We start from the raw sequence: 16,566 nt of genomic DNA, 5'->3' as shown, positions 1-16,566 counted from the left end.
TTTCTTAATTGTGTCGCCCCCTCTCTGGCTGCCTTGTGGGGAGAGCTGGTCTGGGCTGTGCTGCTTTGCTGGCTGCTGTGGCCCCTCTCCCATCTCCTCCCAGACAGGCAGAGCTGGGATCGTGGCAAGTCTGAATTGCAGTGCCTGGTAGAGAAATACATATATCTGTATGTATGTATGTATGTATGTGCGGTGCTTACAAAGCAATCCCAGCTAATCTCTCTATCCAGGCAGGGCTTTAGGATGTCCTTTCAGCAGGGATTTGTGGAGTTTGGTAGTTATTTTCTAAGAATGCATTACCCGGGGTTTCCGATGAATAATGTAGGTCCTTGTTCTGCAACTTACTTACAAATGTCGAACCTTAAACCACTGAGTCAATGGATCTACTTGTGCACTTAAAGTTAGGCACAGGTTTAAGTGTGGCAGTAAATCAGGGTTGTGCTGCCTGCCCTGGTCCTGCTGGCTGGGGGTGCTGATGGAAATGGTGAATTGTGTTCGAGTTATGGAATGGTTTGCATTGAAAAGCACCTTGAAGATCATCTCATTCCACCCCCTGACATGGGCAGGGACACATTCCACTGTCCCAGGTTGTTCCAAGCCCCATCCAACCTGGTCTTGGACACTTCCAGGGATCCAGGGGCAGCCACAGCCTCTCTGGGCACCCTGTGCCAGGGCCTCTCCACTCTCACAAGGAGGAATTTCTTCCAGTCATCTAATATAAATTCCCCTTAAGTTTTAACCCATTCTCCCTTGTTCTGTCACTCCAGTTCCTGATGCAGAGTCCCTCTCTGGCTTCCCTGCAGCCCCTTCAGACTCTGGAAGCTGCTGCGAGGTCTCCACACAACCTTCTCTTCTCTAGGCTGAACAGCCCCAGCTTTCTCAGCCTGTCTTTACAAGGGAAGGTGTTCTAATCCTTTGATCATCCTGGAGCCTCCTCTGGCCTGGCTCCAGCAGCTCCAGGTCCTTCCTGTGCTGGGCCCCAGGGCTGGGGCAGCTCTGCAGGTGGGGTCTCACATGCAGAACTTACCTTCAGTCAGTAAAACGAAGGAAATGGTGATGCATGGAGTGAGCCAAGTGGGAAAACCTGATCAGACACCCGGTGTCACAGGAGATGTTCCCTGTACGTATTTGGGATTGCTTAGACCCAGCTGTTGGACCTTGCCCTTTGCTTTGTTGCTTTGAAGTTTGTGTGGTCCCACCTCTGGCATCCCTTCTCTCCATCCTGTGACTGCACCTGACAGCTCCAGCTCCACACCCAGCTCCCCATCACCACAGAAATTGCCCTGGGGAGTGTCTGTTCTGGACACGGAGACCAGCCCTGGTGGGGACAGGAACAAATCAAATGTGTGTGTGGCTCTGCCTGTGTCCTCAGCATCCATGGCACAGCCCCATGTCCACACAACGCCAGGCACGCCCCAGAGCAGTGCTGGGCACGGGGCTGTGCTTTGGAGTCTTGGGGGCTTCCATTTAAACCCCACTGTGAGGGGAGGGAGGGAGGGAGGGAGGGAGGCAGTCCCCCAGTGCCAGAAGGGGATGGATGCAGGTGCTGAGCACCCTTCCAGAGCAGGGGATGATCTGAGGGTTTGCTGATGTGGGAACAGGACAGGGAAGTTGAGCACAAAGCTGGAGCTGGCACGGCCAGCTGCCCCAGGCCAGGAGCTGTTCCTGGCACACGGGCACTGCTGCTCCCCTGCCACGGAGGAGATGGGAAAGGTTTTGGTGTCTAAGCTGGGCAGACGTGTTGCAGAGCCCTTTGGAAAAGCGTACAGGAATGAAATCCCACCTCTGCTCCCTGCAAAGCCCCAAGGTGAGGGTGCCCTGGCAGGGGCTCCCTCCAGACCACTGCCACCCCCCTTTGGCAGGTGCTGGAGAAGGGGAGCGCTGGGGTCTCCACACCGTGCCCGGATCCATCCCAACCCCCGGGAGCTGGCCCCTGAGCGGAATCAATGGGAGGTGCAATAGCTCTCCCTTGGATATTCCTGGCTGCGTGCCCTCGGTGCCGGGGCTGCGGCTCTCCCAAGTCAGCGGCAGCAGGACGTGAAACTCGACAGGGATGCCAAGTGCCTTTTTTACAAATTAATATTATTTTTGGCTCCTGCGTGTGCAGCGTGTGCGCTGCCGATGGGGCGGCACCGGCAGAGGACCCCTCCGCAGCGGGAGGGACCCATCCCGGAGCACAGCCCACGGGCACACGGCAAAGGCGGGATTTCAGCAGAGATCTAATTAGCAGTTCTAATTAGCCTCGATTTCCTCGTCACCTGCAGGTCCCAGCTCCTGCTCAGGCTGCATTGCAGAGCTAAAGCATCAACCGGAACGCACGGGCGGGGGATCCCTCCCGGTGACAGCACCCCGGGCTGGCACAGTCCTCCTCACCCTCCGCTTCCTGGGACAGGGACACGGGCGGGCGCCGGGAGGGACAGCGAGAGAGAGCAGCGCTAATTAAACTCCTCCCGAACCGCTCTGGCTGGCAGGGAACTTCTCCCGAGGGGAATCGGGAATCGTGGTACAGTAGAAAAAATGAGGGCATGGGGTAGAGGGGCAATAAGGCGTAAAATCACAGCTGGGTAAAAGGAGAGAAAGCGCTTGCACGCTGTGAGCGCTGCTCTGCTTTTCCTTCCCTGAGCGGGGCTGAGAAGTGATGCTCCCAGCCCAACCCTCCCGGCACAGCTCTCCCACACAAGAACCAAAGGCATGCCTTTGCCTCAAGCTTTGCCTTTGGGAAGTTGGGACAGGCAGGATAGTGTTTGGGATGCCCTGTGGACAAGGCAGAGGGGAAGGAAGCAAAAGCGATTTGAAGCACAGAAACCCACGGCTGTTCTGGGAATAGGGAGTCACAGACACGTCCGTGCCCCCTTGGAGAGGTGGAGAGGGCCTGGCAGCAGCACTGGGAGCTGCTGGCAAAACTCTTCCTCCCCCATGGCGCTCTCTGGAGAGACTTGTGCTTCCCATGATTGCTTGGACAAGTTCTTGTGCGTGAGCCAGCAGCTCTCCTCTTGTCTCTTGTAATTATTGTCCCAGCGTTCTCCTTGAGAGACACCATCTGCTACTCCTCCATCACCAGTCATCTCCCCATCTCCCGGGCGCAGCCCTTTCCCCGGAGAGCTCGGCTGATCGTGCTGATGGTGCAGCTCCTGAGCTCCCGTGCTGCTCGTTAAGCTCCATCATGTCAAAGGCAGCTGCTCCATCACCTGATGCCCCAGGCACGGGCTCGGGGGCTCTGCTGAGCCCCTGCCTCCCCCAGGACACGCTGGCCAAGAGACGAGCAGCCAGGCTGGGGCTGCTGGGCACTGGGAGCTGTGACCCCCTAAGCCCCTGTCCCCTCTCTCCGTGCCTTGCACAGCTGCTGAGGCAGCCCAAGGAGCTGCTGAAGTCGGGCAGAGGGTGGGATATTCCCGGGAAGGCAGCGAGAACGGGCAGCCTGTGGTGGGCACACAGGGACTAGCGCAGCTGGGGTGACACTGAGGTGACACTGAGGTGGCAGTGGGCGTGTTTGGGGCTGTTACAGCTGAAACAAGCACTTTCTGGGTCAGAAACAAGATGCATTTCAGAGAGCTCTGGGGCTCCCAGGAGCAGCAGGGCCGGGCTCTGAGGCGAGGCAGCGGCACGGGGGAAGCAGCAGTGCTCGGCTGCACCGAGTGCCCGGTGCTATCAGTCTCCTGCTTTTAATCAACACCAAATGAGCCTCCGGGGGCCTATTCTCTCACGGTAGCACACCAGAAACTCTCACTGAAGTCAACAGAAGTTACTCACACCCTTAGGCACAAGTCCGCGGTCCTGGGAAGTTGCAAGGGAGCTGTGATTAATGCCGACTGTCGCAGGCTCGACCACAGCCAGCGCCCGCCTCTTGGTATAATTCACAAGTAAATGCACATTTATATAAAAAATACAGTAAAACCATCACATTTTATTAGGGGAGGGCGCACGATAAATTTTTATGTCGAAGCTTCCAGCAGCCAGAGATGAAAAGCATCTTTAGGAAAATCACTGCCATGGAGACAGGTTTGCATCCCGCCGTACCAGGCGGCTCGTTTGTATTTTTAAGGCATCTCATTAGAGCGTTAAATGATCTGTAAAAGGTAAAACCAGCATTTTTCTCAGTAGCTTTGGTGATGGCCAGGATTTGAGCCCCCACGGAGCAGAGGGTGGTGGGCACGTGGTCCATTGAGCCCACTGAGGTTGTGCCCTCAGCCCCATCCCCAGCCTGTCCCCAGAGCCGGGCGAGAGCACTCATTTATTCATGCTGGCAGACGTCCTCCTAAAAGCCCCAATAAAACCGACTTTCTCTCTGTTAACCGAAATTATTGTCTACAAAATTATGCGTGCACCTCCTCCAGAATTTACCCAAACCGGAGCAGTGTGTTGACACCCCTGCGCCTCGGATGAGCCAGGGCTGGGCTCCTCCAGCCAGCTTGCCCCTGGATTTGTGCTGGCATGGAAGAGCTGCCTGTGCTGACTCCCTGCGGGCACTGTCCAGCCCTCGGGGCTGGGAAATCCTGCTCCTGGCTGCAGCTCCTGCGCTCCCCCAGCCCTGCTGGCCTCTCTTCCCTTGCCGCCAGCCCGTGGCTCCCCCCTGGCAGCGTCTGCTCGTCCATCTGCGAGGCTCCGGCACGGGCCCCGAAGCCGCCCTTCTGCTCCAGCTCCTGCTCTTCCCTCCCAAATCCCACACCACGGTGCTGTGAGGCAATGCAATGCTGCAAATGAATGATTTTTAGAGACGACCAAGCACCCACGACCAGAAATTCTTATATTGTTCCTAGGCCAGAAATAAAAGCTGCACCTGAAGTTGTGGAAGTGTTCCAGCGCAGCAGCTCGTGTTTCAAACTGCTGCAGAGCTGGCAAGGAGGGTCCCAGCTTTTACAAGCATGAGAGCAGAAATAAAATGATCGGGACAGTGAGAGATGAGTGATTTTGCAGACATTTGTCCCTTCCCTTGGCGGCGTTTCAAGGACATCTGGCACCACCTGGACGGGAGCGGCTCAGCGAGTGCAGCCGCTCTGGGGAGGGGCTGGGGAACCTTCCATAGGAAGATGGGGCTGTGCCCGCAGCAGGGATCAGCCTTGGATCAAGGACACCCTTTGCAATGAACCCCAAAAGTTCCCGTGCATCCCAGTCCAAAGCTGCTCCGTTCCCAGCAACCTGGGGCCACTGGCAGGAAGCAGCAGAGCTGGGCCAGGAGAGGGATGGGGAGGGACCAGCCTGCAGAGCTCAGCGATGGCTCTGCCATCCTCCCCAGCTCACAGCACATGAGGGAAATTCCCTGGAAGCCTCCAATCCCTTCTTTCCTCAGAAGACTGGGTTTCACCAGTGAGCAGATCTGTGTGTACCTAATGGGAGCCTCCTGAACACAGCCTAGGCTGGCTGTAAAATAAAGGTGTGCTTTGCTTCACACGCATTATCCTCTTTAAAACATGAGTAATTCACAAAATATCATCCCCACCCCTGCACAAGGACTTGTAGAATTTCTGAAGTGCTCAATATTTTTTATGAAGTGTTTCTAACCTTTTTTTGGTGAAGAAAAGCTTGACAGGGGAGCAGCTTACCTGCTCATAAATTAGTAGGCAAATTAAAGAGGTTGTATGTCACCAGAGGACACAAGGAAAAACGACGCACCACAGCTTTGGTCACGATGAAGAGACTAATTTATTTCCTCTGACTCCAATCATTTATAGTTCTCAAAAGGTGCCAGAGGATTGGAGGGTGAACGTGCCACCTCTCCAACGACACTGGACAAACTACCAGTACATCAAATTTCTCTGCCTCTATGAAAGAATGCAAAACAATAGGTTGTTTACAGAAAGTTGCGTGAGAAAGTTCTCTACAAGAATGTAAACTCAGAAGGCTTTAGAAAATCCCAAGAAATCAGGGTGAGAGTTGTACAGCTTTTTTTTTTTTTTTTTTTTTTATTTCACTACATTTAACCCAGCCCACACTTCTGAAATATTTGGGGGTGGTAGTGCTGCAGTGGTGCTCCAGAAGGGGAAATTTGGGCTGAACAGCACCTGGCTGTGCCCAGCTGGGCTCCATCACTTGGCCCTTGCTTTTCCAACAAGGAAAGGAGCAGTGCTGCTGCTGAAGTGCTGAGTGAGGAAGCCCAGGAGCTTGTAAAAGGGCAGGATCACTGGTTCTGTGGCCTGGATCCTATATTTTTCCAGTGGCTTTTGCTCCAGGCTCCATGGCTCTCGGCCAGGCCAGGAGCAGCCTTTGCCCTCTGAAGCGTGGTTGGTACTGCCCATTGCACACACTATTAACCAGAATTTCAGCATCTCATTAAAAAGGAGAAGGAGGCTGGGAAAGGGAACCTCAATTAAGCGAGGTGAAAGTTAAAACATCAAGAAAAGCTTTTAATTGAAGCACAGGCCTGCAGGGAAATGCAAAGTCACTTGTTTGGCAGCCTTACAAATGGTGGGAATGTCACACTTTGGAGAAAGGAGAGGGAAATCGGCAGCTGGGGTGGTCAGGAGCTTTGAAGAAGTAGGACGTGTACAGAGGGATGAGAGGGAAGGGAGACGCGCTGCTGCCCTGCTGCCTGTGGCTGACACAGCCTGGCTCCCAGGGCTGGCCCATCCCTGGCACCTCCACTCCTTTGGGCACAGCAGCGTTCCTTGGAGCCACCCGCCCCAGCCAGCACCCGGAGAAGCCCCACATACCCCTCTGAGTGTGAGCAGCTCTCCAGGCTATGGGAAGGTTTCCCCTTTAACTCAAAGTGTTAGGGGAAAATGCAGTTTTCTGTTAATCACATCCCACGTGGCAGCCCCAGCCAGTTTGTTGTACCTGCCTAGATGCTGCCTTGGCAGCAGGGACCTGAGGGAGTGGGACCCTGCAGCTTTTCCCTTCCCTATTTTCATGTGACTTTCTTCTCTCTCCTCTCCTTTTCCCCAGTTCTAGCTGCATTTTGTTGTTGCCCTGTCCTGTCCCTGAGGGATATCCTGAGTGAGAGGTGGCACATCCAGCAGTGGTGTTTTCCACAGAAATATCTTCCCTGTCTTTAGTTTATGACCAGGAGGAACAATCAAAGGAAGACTTGAGTCCCCCCTCCACATCTTTAGAGAAATCACCCCAAAAGCTCCTTCCCTTTTCAGATGGGGTGGGAAAAACTTTGCTGGATTTTGGTGAGTTCAGATTTTTGCTCGCCAGGTTTCACCTCAGATCATTCCTGGTGGGCTCTCAGCTGTCACTCCCTGACATCCCAGATCCCTGACTGCTGCTCCCAGGAGATGTCACCCTTTGCAGGAGGAGAGCCCCTCAAGGAGTGTGAGGTATGGCACAAGCCCAGCTTAATCAGTCTCAAGAACATAAATACTTGCAGAGGGAAGAGTTATGGCCATGAAGGTCCTGCAGCTTCCCCGAGGTTTTATCTCAGCTCTGAATTAGTGGGAAGCATCAGCTGCCACTCCAGTGAGAATGATGCTTCTCTGAAGGGCACCTCACAACAAGGAGGTGGAAACCTTGGAGCTGCCGGAATGGAGGGGGATGTTCCCTTTGGCTGTGCTGATGCCCAGGGCTGAGTTCTCAATCATATCCTGGAGAACTGGTCTGCAGGCAGGAGTGTAAGAAAACCGGGCTGCTACACCAATCTGAGAACTGTAAGATCAGAGGAGAATTGGGAAGACTAACACTGACATCACAGCAATCTCTGGGCAGGCTGGGGGCCAATCCAATGCCACATTAGTGGCAAGACAAATTTTAAGTTATCTTTTCCCCTAAAAATCTTTTCTAGGTTTCATGCTCATCAAATCAAAGGAGTAAACTCCAGATCTGACCAGAACTAACCAGTCTGGCCCAGATCTCCAGCTCTGGCTGGCACACACAGTGAGAGGCTGAGGAACAGCCTCCTCCTCCCTTTGGGGACTTAACAGCAACAATGATTCAGTGAGTAGATTGAAACAAGGAATAAACTCAGAAACTTCAGCACTTGTTGGCTGATCACAGGGAAAATGAAGAGAAAGAACTCAGTGCCTGAATTATTTGTGATGCGTTAATTACGCTGGAAAAGGATGATGGAAGACAGAACAGCAGTCAAAATTCCCTGCCTTTTCCCACCTACGCAGTTTTCTCAGATCCACTCAAAATTAATGTGTAGTTCAATATCAGACCCTCTCAAGAGCTGGGTGAGTCTGAGCCTGATCATTTTTTGATGTACTACTCTGTCCAGTAGTTACTGTTGCCTTGGTTTTTCGGATGTCTCCGAGATGTAAATCAGGTGGGAAGTGAAAGGCTGATAAATTTCCCTGCTTCTGCAGCAGAGGTGACAGCCCTCCCTGGTTGACCCTGAGCACTGCAAGATAGGACAGAGCTCTCACCTTGTTAGACCAGCCTAGAAATAATGTTGTCAAAGAAAACCAAAAAGCAAAGTGCAAAGCCCACGGGGTGGTGGGAGGGGAAGATGAGGCACAAAGGCCAGGAGCTGAGAGCTGCTGGGGACATCTGGGGCGGGGAGATGTGAGGCCAAGAGGAGCACCTCCCACCAGGACTGAGCTTGGTGACCCTCCCCAGCCCTGGGCAGGTCCATGCTCAGCCCCTCAGGACTGGCACTGGGGGACGGCTCTTCCCAGCTACCTGCAGGATTTACAGAGCTCTAATTTTCCACCCTGCTAAAAATTGCACATCTCCTGGGAAAGCTGCTTTCCCAAGAGACTTCCCACGGAATCCTGCACATCCCAGGGGGCTGCAGAGCACCCAGCAAGCTCCGGGGTGTGTAGGCTCAAATAAATCCAGAAGCACATGGGGTATTCCCCATGGGAAGTGCATTACCTGCTCTGGTGCACACAGCAGCTACAGCAGCGATGAAAACCCTGCTGGGATCAGCAAACCTTTAATTAATGTCAATTTTGCAGAAAATAGTGGATGTCCAAAATGACCCTGTGACGAACTGAGGCACGCTCTTGCTCTGTTTTCTTTAATCACATGCATTGGGATTTATGGAGACATCCAGGCTGTCTTCTGAGCTTAGGGGGCTCATTTTATTACAAATCCATGGATTTTTATGCATTTGGTAATGGATTTCTGATGGAATTGTGAAACTGGAGAGAAGCCACTAGAGGGGACTCTTTGGGCCATCGCTCTTGGCACCTAAAGAAGGAAAAAAAACGGAGGGGGAAAAACTTAATGAAAAAATATATTTGTATAAACAATCAATGAAGATCGTGTTTGTGTGTTAAACAACCACCTTGAAATTGGTCTGTCTCAAAGGACTGAGCAATTGCAGACTACCTTAGCATGAATGATTTATGACATTCATGAACTTGGCAACTACATCAGTTTTCCTAAACCTGGCAGCAAACACCACCTGCATATTAAGTTAAGATTTATGATTTATAAAACTCACCTCATTATGCAGAGGAACACGAATTGTCTTATGTGTGCAGTCTGTAACTCCTGGGACAGATGAAAAGGCAGCTATGACACACAATTTATGTGTTCTTGCTGCTGAGGTGGTGAGGGAAAAGCAGGGAGAATAATTCGGGCTTTGAGCTGGGTGCCTTCAAAGCTGTCCACGTCCCTCTCCCCCCAGGATGATGCGGTGGCTAAAAATGCCTGTTCTCTTGGAGGAATAAAAAAAAAATCTCTTGCAAAGATTAATGGTGGAGGTCATTTGAATCAATACTCGAAATGATGCCCTCCCTCCAAAAAACACCAGGATTGGAAGCATCTGAGGGGCCTCTGTGGAAATCACACACTTGGTGCTGAGCTCACCGCTTGTATTTTTCCCCACCTTGTCCTTTCCTGATCCTCCTCACCCAAGGATACAGGTTCCTGGCTTCAAGGAGGGGAGACTTTTGGTCTGGAAGAGGCCTAACGATGGCTCAGGTTAGGGATGGAGCTCATGGCCCCCAGCAAGGAGTGAAGCATCCACGTGAGCCCTGGGTACAGCTGGATTCCCTCGCTGCAGGTCAGGGCAGCATTTGAAAGGCTGCAAAACACACAGGGCTGATGGACTGAAAAATGAGTGACATGATCCAAGGAGAAAACACCCCAGGGCAGTATTCACCCAAATCTACTGCATGAGTTTGAGTGAATCGTGGTTTGTGTGTCCTTGTTTCTTCATTTGCTCTAACAATTCACCCAGACAGCAGATGCTGGTGCAGTTGGATGGGCAGTGCCGTGGGGGGCTCTCAGGGGGCCCTGGAGCACTGTGGAGAGTGCTGAGAGCAGGAAAATCCCAGTCCAGGGCTTCCCCTGCACGCCCAGGGCACCAGAGGACACGGACAGCTCCTCTTTGGCTGGCTTGAGTAGGGCTCCCACAGGCTGCACAGGGTGTGTGTCTGTGCTGTCCCTAGGCTCGTGGGGGGCTGGGTCCCCACAGAGACATCACTGCTGCCTGGGGCCAACCTCGGGCTGCTCCTGGACATGGCTGGGGGTCACAGGCAGAACAAGGGGTGCAGCAGGGCCATCGGGCTGTCACCCAGCAGGGCCATCGGGCTGTCACCCAGCAGGGACATTGGACTGTCACCCAGCAGGGCCATCGGGCTCTCACCCATCGGGCTGTCACCCAGCAGGGTCATTGGACTGTCACCCAGCAGGGCCAACGGGCTGTCACCCAGCAGGCCCATGGGGCTGTCACCCAGCAGAGCCATCGGGCTGTCACCCAGCAGGGCCATCGGGCTGTCACCCAGCAGAGCCATCGGGCTGTCACCCAGCAGGGCCATCGGGCTGTCACCCAGCAGAGCCATCGGGCTGTCACCCAGTAGGGCCATCGGGCTGTCACCCAGCAGGCCCATGGGGCTGTCACCCAGCAGAGCCATCGGGCTGTCACCCAGCAGGGCCATCGGGCTGTCACCCAGCAGGGACATTGGACTGTCACCCAGTAGGGCCATCGGGCTGTCACCCATCGGGCTGTCACCCAGCAGAGCCATCGGGCTGTCACCCAGCAGGGACATTGGACTGTCACCCAGCAGGGCCATCGGGCTGTCACCCAGCAGGGCCATTGGACTGTCACCCAGCAGGGCCATCGGGCTGTCACCCAGCAGGGACATTGGGCTGTCACCCAGCAGGGCCATGGGGCTGTCACCCAGCAGGGCCATCGGGCTGTCACCCATCGGGGTGTCACCCAGCAGGGACATTGGACTGTCACCCATCGGGCTGTCACCCAGCAGGGCCATCGGGCTGTCACCCAGCAGTGCAGCCTCATGTGGGGTGTGCACCTGGCAGGAATCTCCTTCCCCACAGCCTCACCAGAGCCAGCTCCTGCTGAGGGAAAGGAGAGACCTGGAAGCGGCAGCCCCTGAGCTGTCCCTCAGCCCTGCAGCCACTTGCTAATGACACCCAGGGGCTTTGGCTTCTCCTGCAGGAGAAAAACGTATGTGAGGCCTTTGGGTCTGTGTTATAGATGGGTAACGTGATGACTGGCTCGCAGTTCAGGAATGGCTATGGCGTGCACGTTATGAGCAGCTCTGTTGATGTACGGTCAGGCCATTGCTCTCCCCGCAGCGGGCAGCCCGGCGGTGAGGGCAGCCCGGCGGTGAGGGCAGCCCGGCGGTGAGGGCAGCCCGGCGGTGAGGGCAGCCCGGCGGTGAGGGCAGCCCGGCGGTGAGGGCCGCCCGGCGGTGAGGGCAGCCCGGCGGTGAGGGCAGCCCGGCGGTGAGGGCAGCCCGCTGTGAGGGCAGCCCGCTGTGAGGGCAGCCCGGCGGTGAGGGCCGCCCGGCGGTGAGGGCAGCCCGGCGGTGAGGGCAGCCCGCTGTGAGGGCAGCCCGCTGTGAGGGCAGCCCGCTGTGAGGGCAGCCCGGCGGTGAGGGCAGCCCGGCGGTGAGGGCAGCCCGCTGTGAGGGCAGCCCGGCGGTGAGGGCAGCCCGGCGGTGAGGGCAGCCCGGCGGTGAGGGCAGCCCGCTGTGAGGGCAGCCCGCTGTGAGGGCAGCCCGGCGGTGAGGGCAGCCCGGCGGTGAGGGCAGCCCGCTGTGAGGGCAGCCCGCTGTGAGGGCAGCCCGGCGGTGAGGGCAGCCCGGCGGTGAGGGCAGCCCGCTGTGAGGGCAGCCCGGCGGTGAGGGCCGCCCGGCGGTGAGGGCAGCCCGGCGGTGAGGGCAGCCCTCTGTGAGGGCAGCCCGGCGGTGAGGGGAGCCCGGCGGTGAGGGGAGCCCGGCGGTGAGGGCAGCCCGCTGTGAGGGCAGCCCGGCGGTGAGGGCAGCCCGGCGGTGAGGGCAGCCCGGCGGTGAGGGGAGCCCGGCGGTGAGGGCAGCCGGCGGTGAGGGCAGCCCGGCGGTGAGGGCAGCCCGCTGTGAGGGCAGCCCGGCGGTGAGGGCAGCCCGGCGGTGAGGGCAGCCCGCTGTGAGGCCCGCGCGGAGCGAGGGCGGCACCGCGGCCCCGCGTGGCCCAGGGGCGACTGGGCGTGGTGCTGGGGGCGTGGCAGGACACCACCTCACCTCCAATCACATCGCAAGAAATGCTCTCCACCAATGGGTGGGACAGGGAGGAGTTGACTGACAGGGCTGGGAGGGGCCAGCGTTGGCTGCACCACCAGGGCTTTAAAGGGCGGAGCAGCCATTTTGTGGCCGAGCTGGTGGTGGTCGCTCATGCTGTCGGTGTTGCTGCGTTCCTTATTCTGTCCTTTGGCGTATTTGTTAAGGTTTAACAAGCCTTTGAAACTTTTAAAGTGAGCAGTCGTTTTTCACAGTCTATAACTGGCTGTAGCACTATTTGAATGCGATAAAAGCTGTCTCTGGGCCTGCTCTGGCTCCTTGTGCCCGCCTGGGCTGCCTTTGGCAGTGCAGGGAGCTGGGGAAGGGATGTTCCAGCAATCCCGGTCCAGCCAAGCACCGCCTGCCCCCAGCTAAGCAGGGACTGCAGGAGCTCCTGGAACTCAAGACGTGGAGGTCTTGGATGTGTCCTTCAGCAATGGTGCCCAGTGTGTTTGTGCTGTGGCTTGGGCAAGCCAGAAGGCTCAGCAAGCAGGAAGTGAGCAGCTGAGGCTGGAGGCAGTCAGGGTGTTTCTCTTGCTGCTGTTTGTGGGGGACACAATTCATTCTTTATCTTCTGCAGTAAAAACCTGCACTGAGGCTCTTCAAAATATATGTTGATGCTATTGAAGAGGAGGGAGTTGGGAATGTGAATGATTTTGTTTTCCTCCCTCATTGTGTTATTGCCAAGGTAGCAGAGAAGGATAATTTCTTCTGTCTGAGCACAAATCAGGAATTGTCCTCCTCCAAATGTTACCCTTTTGTTCACATCTTTCTCATGAGGCTGATTCCAAAATGAAATTATTGTAACTGTACATATTAAATAAATCGCAGGCTCTACCTGGCCCACGTGTGTTGGCAACATCTGATCCACCAGGAACTGCTGGCCTCTCTCTCTCCTGGCTCTGTGTTCAGACAGCCAGCACAAAGCAAAGTGTGTTTGCACAGAGCAGCTGATGAGGCTCCCGGCTCTGAGGTTTCCAAAGGGAAGGACAGGTACTGAAGGATAACAAAAGGAAGAGCAGGTATGGATCAGTGGAGTGGTTCTTATTGTTTCCAGAACAAAAAGCTGTGCTCTTCCTCCAAAGACAAAGACACTGGCTGGGGAGCTTTGCATCCTCTGAGCTGCACTGGGAATGGAAAGTGCTAGTTCTCAGTGGTGGCAGAACCTCAGAGAGCAGCTGAAACCAGCACAGGTGAGAGGACAGCGGGAATGGGCACCCTGAGGAGCTGGCTCAGAGGGGAGGGTGTGGGGACACAGTGACACACACCCTTGTGATGGCCTGGAGGAGGGAGCACGGAGTACTTGGAGTCCCACAGCTGTGAATTTGGTGATTCTGCAAATACCAGAATGGGGAGGGCAGGAGGGCCAGCAGGGAGGGAGAGATTTGTGCAGCAGAGGCACAGGGTCCTTCCAGAGCCACTTGACAAGGGAAACATTTGGGAAGCAGGAACAGGGAGATGTCTGGGGCTCATGCTCGGGTGCTGCAGGGTACATGGGAGAGTGGATGAGCCTACTCTGAGGCTCCAGGCCAGAGCAGAGGACTGGGCTATGCTGGAAAACCCCTCCATGGGCCAGGGAAGGTGGGTCCAGCCCAGGCCAGCAAGGAGCAGAGGGAGACTTGTGCCAATGCAACCTTGACAGAGAGGTTCCCAGCCTTCCCCTGCCTGTGAGGCTGGGTCCTGTCAGCCTTCCCACCATGGCACAGCTTGGTGACCTTCAAGCCAGTCTGTCCCCTCAGTAGGGCTAGGACCAGCCTTCAGAGCCTTCCCAAAACCCCTGGCTTTGTACCTCAGCTGCTTCAGATCAGGGTAAAAAAATCTGCGGAGTGCAGTGCTTGGAAATTTTCGTTTGTACTGCGCTAATTGCCCTCATTATTATGGTTCCTGGAGGCACCTCGGATCCTTGTTAAGGCAGCTGCAGTCGTGGAGGGGTGAGATGTGGTTTGTGCTCCCTCTGGTCTCCTGCATCCTCGCTGAGTGACAGGGCTCTGCCACTTGTCCTGTAGGAAGGTCTGGTGAGCTGCTGGCAGACACAGGCAGCCTCCCAGCTGCCTTCTTGCTGCCTCAGGGTTACTTTCCAGTTTATGTTGTGATGTTCTCCAGGCTGATGCTTGTTGCCAGCCCAAATGGGATCATGGGGGTGAAATCAGGGAAGCATGGAAGGATGCTGGGGGGTGACCAGCTCTGTGCTGAATGCCCACCCTAAGTCCTTGTGCTCCTGCTGTGGTTCCCCTGAGATGATTACTTAGCCAAGCATCTGACTGACCCTCTACTGCACCACTGGAGCAATTAAATACCTGAGTCAAACACCTCCGTCTCTCCCACCCCGGCAGTGGGTTTATTTCTGCCCTCTGCCCCTTCCCACTGCTCCTGTCCTTTGCAGCCCCTCTCCCCCAGCCAGCTCTCGGTGACCTTGGGGGATAACCCTGGATGCCAAGGCTGCTCTCCCCTCCCGCACACGCAGCGTGTGGGGCAGTGTGATTCAGCCTGACTCAGGGTGCTGCCTGATGTCATGCTGTGTTTGATCCATCACTGCTTTTCCCATTTCCTTCCACCCAGCGAGCAGGAAAGCAGCTGAAGTGTGGCTGTTTTGGCAGCTGCCTCAATGAGCCTTTTCACACCCAGTCACCTCAAGCCAGGCCAGCATCACTCAGGATAACTTCAGTGCATGTGGGCCCAGAAAACAGGAGCTGCTCTCAAATCCCTGCCCGTGGGGAACAAGGAAGGTGGAGGAGTTAATGTGGAGCCCACCCCACAGGCCTTGAAACACTGGAAGCAGCCCTGGACTGCCTTGGCACTGCCAGGTGCCTCTGATGTGGTGCTTACATGAAAAACTCAGGATAATTCCTTCCATTTTTGTCATTTCCAGTGACATCCTTCTGAGAGAGATACCTGTGGGACTGACAAACGCACCCCAGTGGTTGGAGGCTTTTTAGGGATGGAGTTACGGCCCCACTGTGCTCTTATAAATGCTCTGCTGCTGATCCCGGTGGGAGCAGGGATGGGACATCCCTGTGGAGCTCTGCCTTTGCACCTGCCCAGGGCTGCCCCGCTGCAAGAGCAGCCTCTCCAGTGCTTTATAGCAGCCTCGTGTCTGCAGCAGTGCATGGGGAGGAAATTCCTTAGGTTGCCACAGGGCCGTGCCTGTGTTGCTGTGCCCATGCCGTGCTGCAGGCAGGGGCTGCCTGGTCCTCGCTGTGGATTGTCCAAGAGGAGGGATCACACAGCCTCGGCCTGCAGTCTCCTCCCTGCCAGATTTCCCTTTTCTCCAGGAAGGCCCAAGGGAAGGGAAGTGCAAGCTCGGGAGCAGATCCTGCCCACTGCAGAGCACGCTCTGGCTCACCTGAAGGCAGCGAGTGGCGGCTCTGGGGCTCTTGCAGGGCTGCTGGGGCTGTGGCTGTGAGCCACCAAGGGCTATGGCCGTGTGCTTTGCCAGCACTGTGGGCTGTGGAGCTCAGTCTGGGGAGCAGAGGGGACACGAGGCAGGCCCCTCCTGAGGGATCAGTGTGTGGGAAGAGGGGGCAGAGTGCAGGGGCACAGGACACTGCAAGTGGGACAGCTGAAGGCAGCACCTGAGGGCAGCCTGAAGCCCATAGAGAGCAGGAGAACTTGTTGCACTTGAGGAGTGCAGGCTGCAGGTGTGTGCTGGCTTTTTGCTGCGGGCTCAGAGGGACGTGGAACGTGGACACGCTTCATGCACTGACACCCCAAGTCACCAGACCCCAACATGATGTGCCCAGGGCCGCTGCAGGTCACACCCCACAGGAGCAGTCACAGGGGGATTTGGTGACCTTCAGAGCAGAATTTCCTTTTACTCCTCTTTTTAGCCCCTCTCTAGACTGCTGATACATTTGCCTGTTGCTCCGTGGGCCGCTGCACGGGCTGCTCCCGTCACAGCCAGAGGCTCTGAGGGGACAGCGGCCCTGCTCCCTTCTTTCCTCGGGGGGGACGGACAGCAGAGCTCCTGGAGCCGCTTCCCGGTGTGTCTGCGCTTCCATCGCTGCCTTGCCAAGAGTTGGGAGCTGCCGGTGCCGGCAATGAAACTGCGACTCGGAGCAGGCTGCAAGCAGCGCTAGCGCGGCCGGCTGCTGCCCCTGCCTGGCGACTGGAGAGGCTGGCACGGGCACCCTCTTGCCAGACTGGAGGTGGTCCGTGAAGGACTCAGCTTTCCATCAGC

At 56.1% G+C, this 16,566-nt stretch overlaps 1 protein-coding gene and 2 long non-coding RNA genes across 3 annotated transcripts in view; 2 read left to right on the top strand and 1 right to left on the bottom strand.

The window, feature by feature from the left end:
• The first annotated feature begins 2,028 nt into the window (after positions 1–2,028).
• Positions 2,029–16,566, top strand: part of ETF1 (eukaryotic translation termination factor 1) — a 66,450-nt gene continuing 51,912 nt past the window's right edge. Inside the window, exon 1 of the mRNA XM_068205445.1 lies at positions 2,029–2,037. The gene's annotated coding sequence lies outside the window, so the exon portion shown is untranslated. The remainder of the gene's footprint in view (positions 2,038–16,566) is intronic.
• Positions 8,935–10,249, bottom strand: LOC137482799 (uncharacterized). The gene is made up of 2 exons (XR_011004214.1): positions 9,326–10,249; positions 8,935–9,069 (listed from the first exon to the last, which is right to left on the bottom strand). It is a non-coding gene; the product is annotated as an uncharacterized lncRNA (long non-coding RNA).
• LOC137482855 (uncharacterized) lies at positions 13,691–15,066 on the top strand. Its single transcript, XR_011004249.1, has 2 exons — positions 13,691–14,035; positions 14,144–15,066. It is a non-coding gene; the product is annotated as an uncharacterized lncRNA (long non-coding RNA).

This window comes from Anomalospiza imberbis, chromosome 15 (genome assembly GCF_031753505.1).
Source record: "Anomalospiza imberbis isolate Cuckoo-Finch-1a 21T00152 chromosome 15, ASM3175350v1, whole genome shotgun sequence".
NCBI lineage: Eukaryota > Metazoa > Chordata > Aves > Passeriformes > Viduidae > Anomalospiza > Anomalospiza imberbis.
This window is presented reverse-complemented; position numbering and strand designations above follow the sequence as displayed.